Source organism: Dipodomys spectabilis, unplaced genomic scaffold (assembly GCF_019054845.1).
Source record: "Dipodomys spectabilis isolate Male_0828 unplaced genomic scaffold, ASM1905484v1 ptg000131l, whole genome shotgun sequence".
NCBI classification, from domain to species: Eukaryota; Metazoa; Chordata; class Mammalia; order Rodentia; family Heteromyidae; genus Dipodomys; species Dipodomys spectabilis.
The window spans coordinates 1,348,118-1,355,482 of NW_024870808.1; positions in this window are offsets into that span (position 1 = coordinate 1,348,118).

Here is a 7,365-nt window from a genome sequence, read left to right on the forward strand (position 1 = left end):
CACTAGCCTTGAGCTGAAGAGCTGAGGGACAGTGCTCAGTCCCAGAGTTTAGGCCCCATGACCGGACCAAAAACAAACAAACAAAAAATTCACGGTTACATCTAAAAATTACTCAGTTATAAGCTAATTCTGAAAAAAAATAAGATTGTTTACTGGAAAAAGCTAGAAGTTTCAATAAGCTTGTTTTTTAAAAATTCACCTGGATCTGGACTTTGGTGGTTCATGCCTGTAATCCTTGCTACACAGGAGTATGAGATCTGAGCATCGTTGTTGAAAGCCAGCCTGGGCAGAAAAGTCTGTGAGACTCTTATCTCCAATAATCTGCCTTAAAACCAGAAATAGCACTGTGGCTCAAATGGTACAGTGGTAGCCTTGAGCTGAAGAGCTGAGGGACAGTGCCCAGGCCCAGAGATCAAGGCCCAAAACCAACAAAAAAAAATTGACACGGAGTTTTACTATATTATTTCATGATTTTTTATTAGTGCTTGTTCAGTGAAAATGTCATTGGTTTTTATATTTCTGATGGCACAAAATGAGCCTACTATTGTCTTAAATTAATCAAAAAAAATCTTATTCTATGACTGCACAAATTTTGTGGGTAATGGTTAAAAACAGTTGCCTTTTTGAAATAAAATATTTATATCACCCCCCCAAAGAAGAGGAACAAAATAAAATATATGCCAGAAACTTACTCTGTAAATCTTCATGGACTAATAGTTTGTCAGTTTGTTTTAAACTTTTAATCAAAAATTAAAGTAATACTGGATAATATGAACCCATTTAAATTTCTTCATCCTTGTCATTTATGATTCACTTTAAAAAGAAGTTCAACAGGTGAGTGTTTTTTCCTTAGTTTTCCAGAGAAATGATTATTTCACCATTATAATGTATAGCACAATATACCCAGAGAGCATTTCTTAATGAAAAAGATTTTTTTCCATTCTTTGGTTTGCTTCAGTCTGTATTTAAACTGCATACCACAACTTACCCACCCTATTGTCTGGCTTTTCATTTGAAACATGTCAAAAGTTTTCCTTTCCTGCTGTGTCAGCCAGCAAAGTTTTACAAAACAGTGTGTTTTAATTCATTGTGTTTTCCAAAATATATCTCACAAATGCCAACAATGAAACACAATCTGAAACAGCTGTGGACTTTTCCACTTATAGTGGAAAAATCACTTTCCGTACTCCTTAGAAACAGCTGTTTACAGGCATTAATTGCTCTGTCAGTTCCATGCTTTAGAACAGCTGCATTTGACAATGGCGTACATGTTAATTTGTTTACCACATCTGGTTTGTTTTCATGAAGGACTGTGTTCATGGAAGATGGTAATAGATGAGTTTTGCAATTATGTAGTTTAATAGGGCTCTGAGTTGTGGATATAGAACATCCATTTCAGTGACTAAATATTTAAATTAAATTCCATAAAGTATATTCCTTCAATTTTCTGGGTAAAGTGTTCTACAATCTAGGTATTTTTAAAGAAATATTATATGTTGTTTCCTTGGTGAAACGTAATTGGAGGACTTAAAATTTTATATACCATGGCCATCTTAAATGAGGTAGATATACTTGGATTGGCATGCAAAACTTTTGGTAAGTAAGGTAAGTGCTCTACCACTGAGCCACCTTCCCAGCCCTTCATGCATGCAAAACTTTTGGGACAGTATTAATGTTTGAATCTTGGATAGGATTTGATTGGGAATTGTGGCACACTTTCATAGTATAAGAAGAAAAACGAAAGGCCATACTAATATTTTTTGGGGGGTCCGGTTGTGGGGCCTGAACTCTGGGCCAGGGCGTTGTCGCTCAGCTATTCAGCTCAAGGTTAGCACTCTACCACTTGAGCCACAGCGCCACTTCTGGCTTTTTTCTTTTTGTTTATGTAGTGCTGAGGAATCTAACCAAGGGCCTCATGCATGCAAGGCAAGGGCTCCACAACTAAGCCACCTTCCCAGCCCCATTAATACTTTTCTCTGCTACATTGTTTTATTAGTTTATTCAAACACACACAACACACATACAAACACACTGATACACACATTTGTAGTATAAAGACCCACCTCGTCTGCAAGAAAATATTTTAATAGGAATTCCATAAAATATTTAGTCTGCTGAGTTCTGATTAGAATTTACAGAAATATTTGTGAAGGTGTTGCCAATTGGTATTAGAATGCCCCAGAAAGATCTATGTGTTAAAGAAAAATGATTTTCTATTTCCTCCCAGACTGTGGAGAATATCTGAATAGTTCTGGAGATTAAGTTCTTCAGCGTGTAAGCTATGAGAACATAGACTCTCAACTACTTTCTTATTTTATCTTTTATCAGTCTAGGTCAAAAGCTTTTCTCTTTGACATACTCGCCACCTTGCCATTGTCTTGTCACAGGCTCCCAAAGCAGTAAAACCAACTGAACATACACTGAAACATTCAAATTTGTAAATCTGAATCAACATTTCTGTTCAATAAGTCGACAACATCACTTATTATGGTAGGTTATAAAGCTAATCCAGAAATCTAGTCTTTCTAACAATGTAGAGTATATTAAATTATGCTTCATTATAAAATATCTAACTCCATGTTTTATTTTATATTTTTGTTTCTGTTGATCCCAGGGCTTAAACTCAGGGCATGGATGATGTTTTTGTGTCCTAAGCCAGTGCTCCACATACAATCTGAACTGGAACTCCATTTGCCTTGGTGGTTAATTGGAGATAAGAATCTAATGAACTTTCCTATGCAGGCTGGATTTGAACTGTGATCTTCACATCTTAGCCACTTAACTAGCGAAGATTACATCCTTGAGCCACCAGTGACTACCCATGTTGAATATTTTGTGTAATTCAAGTTTTCAGCATTTTATAGATGCTCCTACTACAATATAAGAAAAATCTTAACCTAGATTTTATTGTATTTGATGTTGGTATAATTTGTGGAGGGGAAGAAAAAACCAAATTGTTTAACTAGGGATACAGGTGGACCCAGTGCAACAATGAGATGTACAAGATGTTATGTAGAAAAATGAGATTTACAACTTTGGCTCAAGATGGGAGCGAGGGTCAGGAAAGGGAGATGGAAAGGGAGATGGAAAGGGTAACAATGCTTGATAAGAAATGTACTTATTACATTGTCCCTGTAATTGTAACCCCTCTGTATGGTATTTTCAGAAAAAAACTTAAAACATAATAAGGATATTTGTAAAGTATATAATGAAGGAAGAATTTTCATCCTCTACAAAATGTATGCAAAATCTATGCTAAACTATCTATATTTTATTGTACCTTTCCTGCAACCAGTTTGATATAGTTTAGTACCTGTCACACCAAGTTTCTCTATAATCTACTGGAGATTTATTTTTTCATGTATGTATGTATATGCATATGTATATATGTATATGTGTATATATATATATATATATCTACCTGTATATGTTCCAATGTGGATCATCAAACTTGAAACTTTGCTTTTTTTTTGCTGTTCAGCAGTTAACCTGGTTGGCTCAATCTGTGACAATATCTCTGCTCATTCTGATCATTCCTTTATTTACAACACCATCAGCCTTTTAAAATTTGCTTTATTTCCAGAGATGATTAACAATCAGTCCAACCAATATACACCCAGAGGGTCTTAATGAAACAAGCTTAAAGGAAGGAAGACAACATGAAGTGACAACTACAAAATTTCTACAGAGACCTGACATCTTTCACATTTCTGCTTCCTCCTGATACTTAAGCAAGCATTGACTAACACTATAAATAATACTGCAATTATAACTTAAAGATCAGTGATTTTTCCAACCTGAAGCCTTGTTTTCCATGATTTTTGACATAAACTTTTGTGAGACTTTTTTGATTGTGATGTGATTCCATCCAAAACAAAGCCATGTATATCAAGAAAGCCAATGTTTTCAACTCAGAGTACTAAACAAAAGAGGGAGAAAATTAAGGTTAGCTATATATTTTAAGCACAAATATAGACAATGTCAAGATATTTTGAAATTGAATACCTTTACTGGATAAAGTGGCTCAAATCTATAATATTATCTACTTGGAAAACAGAGCTTAGAGAGTTCCAGTTCCAGGCAAAATGTTTTATGCTTGTGTTAGGAGGACCTCAGTCCAAGCAGGCCCAGGCCTAGTGATACTACCTCAAAATAAGCAATCAAATTATAATCTGCAGGTATGGTAGTAGTAGAGATGCTGGTTCACAAGTATAGGCTTTGAGTTCAATATCCAGTAGCGCTGGGAATTTAAATGTGGCATATCTAAGATCAAGACTTCATACTTGTCTTACAAGTTCTAATAAAACCTTTGCCTCTTTTGCTATTTTTAAAAAGTATAACCATAACTTCCCTGCCCCAAACAAATAATTTCATATTAGAGATTTTCTTCTATTAAGTAATATGTTATGTCCCACTGAAATCAGACTAAAGTTAAAAAAACCCATTGTCTTACAAAGTGACTGCATATGGAAACAGAATCTCAAAGGTAGCATTTAAGTTGAAGCAGAATTAAGAGAAGCAGAATGTCTTGAATATGCCAAGGAAAGAGGAATCAGAAGCCAACTCTAATCTGGAGTTCTAATTCCACCAACTCAGAGACAATGTATTTACAATGTTAATGCTACCCAATCTGTGCTAATTTATTATTGCAATTACTAGCAAACATGTAGAAGCTATAAGACACGAAAAGTCATTGACACTTCAGATCCAAGACTCATCTCTATAATCCCAATTATTAAGTACGAGACTTGGGGGATAATGGTTTTCAGGCTGGTAGGAAAGTTCATGAGGTTCTATCTCCAATTAACTACAAAAATTTCTGGGCTGGGGCATGGTTCAAATAGTAGACTGACTACAGTTCGCAAAAACAAAAAACAAAAAAAAAACAAAACTGAGAGCATAATGTATGTTCAAGTTTCAAACTGGCAGAAAGAAAAAGTCCTTAGAAGAAGACTATGAGACACAGAATTATGAATAGGAAAGCAGAAACAAAAGAAATAGACAAAGATATAGACAAAGCTTCTCAATGTGAAATATTGCACAAACTGTAATATTTAGGATTTTCCTTCCTATACAGTAGAAATAAATGGCATTTTTACTTGACGAAACTAAAATATAAAACTGTATGCAATAAATAATCACATTACTTTTATGTTTCCATAATTTAATTGTTTTCCAAAATATTTCTCGAATTGTGTAGCCTTTGAAAATCAATAAATGTTGCATTTTCATAAATGATTACATATTCTTCCAAGTGTTGTCTGAAATTGATCTACACTGAAATAATTGCCATTGACATCTTTGTCATGATATTTATACTTTCAACTGACGTTTCACAAAACTCATACCCAAAATATAACTTTTTATTTTGTTCATGCAAACATAGGAACATAAACATATGTCTCAAAATGTTAGTTACGTTTATCTGCTGTCATTAATGAAGTATAACTAATAGAATTAAGTTTATACCCTGAGGAAAATGAGATACTTCTTTCTAACTACAGACTTGCAGGCACCCACACAATCACACACGCACACATATATATTTACCACTCTGACTCAGGTTAGATTCCTGACATTGGGTGTCAGCAGTGATCTAATAATCAAATTTTCCTGCCCAGACATAAAATACATTCATAATTCCACACAGACAAAAACACCAGATCATTCAAAATAATGAGAATATTTAACAGAACCAACCAGCACTTGAGCCATCTACACCCTGATTTCATTCATTCATGATAATGCATTTTTCATATCATAATTAAAAATATTTTGTCTCTGATTAGCAGAAAAAATATGCTATCATGTAATAGAAATTGTAGGTAAAATTACTCGTAATCTTATTATATCTTATTAAAACTTATGTTTCCTTCTTGCAGAGTGTTTCGGACATTTTGCCTTAATGTCTATAATTAAATTACAAAGGACATGCCATATATCTTAATTCATTTTTCCTAAAGGTTATGCTATGGAGTTGAATCTGATTTGTTTGCTTATTCTAAATTAAATATTCTCAACAACTTGAATTATTGTTTATGTTACTCCTAATCCAAATGAAATATCATATAGAACTGGAAATTCCCCTCGGCAATGATTTGTGAATGTCATTAATGTTTGTGGAGGGATGAAGGATTTGAATTATCTAGAGTGCATTAAAAATGGCACTGTTATTCAAAGGGCTGATCATTTAGTCAGCTTTTAAAGTGTGGACTTCTTATTTCATCTAAGAAGATAACAGTATGCTTTTCATCACATTCTTGCCTGCAAAGCAGTAGAATTATTTCCTTTGTAATGTTCATGTCCAGCGGCGACTTTAGTGAAACCAACAAACAACTGCACAGCTATATTAGCTGCTCTAGATTTTGAAATTTTCTTCCTGTAGCCCTTGTGATTTGTGCCCAGATTCATGGGATAGTCACATAATCCACAAAAACAAAGCACCACAATATACAAAGACCACATGCAAAATGAGATTCAATTTTTTCTTTGTTGTTTCCTATTTTTTTTTTTTTTTGCCGGTCATGGGGCCTGAACTTTGGGTCTGGGCGCTGTCCCTCAGCTCTTCAGCTCAAGGCTAGCGCTCTACCACTGGAGCCACAGCACCACTTCCGGCTTTTTCTGTTTATGTGGTGCTGAGGAATCGAACCTAGGGCCTCATGCTTGCAAGGCATGCACTCTACCGCTGAGCTACCTTCCCAGCCCTGTTGTTTCCTATTTTTATTGATTGTCTTTTAAGGAGCTAAGGGTGTTTATTTCTCATTATTTTTGATGTGGCTTAAATAAATTTTTCAGACTTTTGAAATAAAATAAAGAGATATAAAAGAGACCTATTTAGTCACAAAATACAGCTAACCATTTGCATGATTTTTTAATTCTAATTCTATTTTCAGTTATCTTCAAATAATGTTGAGATGAGCCTAGAATATGTGTAAATTGACATGTATAAAGCACACAGAATTCTGGAATCTTTGGACTGTGATTTCTATATAACTTCACTTAGAAAAGAAAATTATCACTTTCTTCGTGTCTTAAGTAATCTACTTAAAACAAGTTCTATTAATTTTATTAATAGATGTCATAATCTATGGTACTGATGAATTGCATAAGTATTTGATTCCTTATGTTCACTGAATTAACATTATATTTATTTTATTTTTTACACATGAAATAATGACATTCTTGAGGATAAAACATGACTGTTTTTCATTTTGGTTGCCGAAATTGAATTATTAGACATTTGGAACATTTAAATCTGAACTTTTAAATTTCACTAGGACTTGAATTGTGTTACTTACATATTTAATATTAAAATAAAAAGCATCATTAAATAGAAAGCAAAATTATGTTATCACACATTAACCC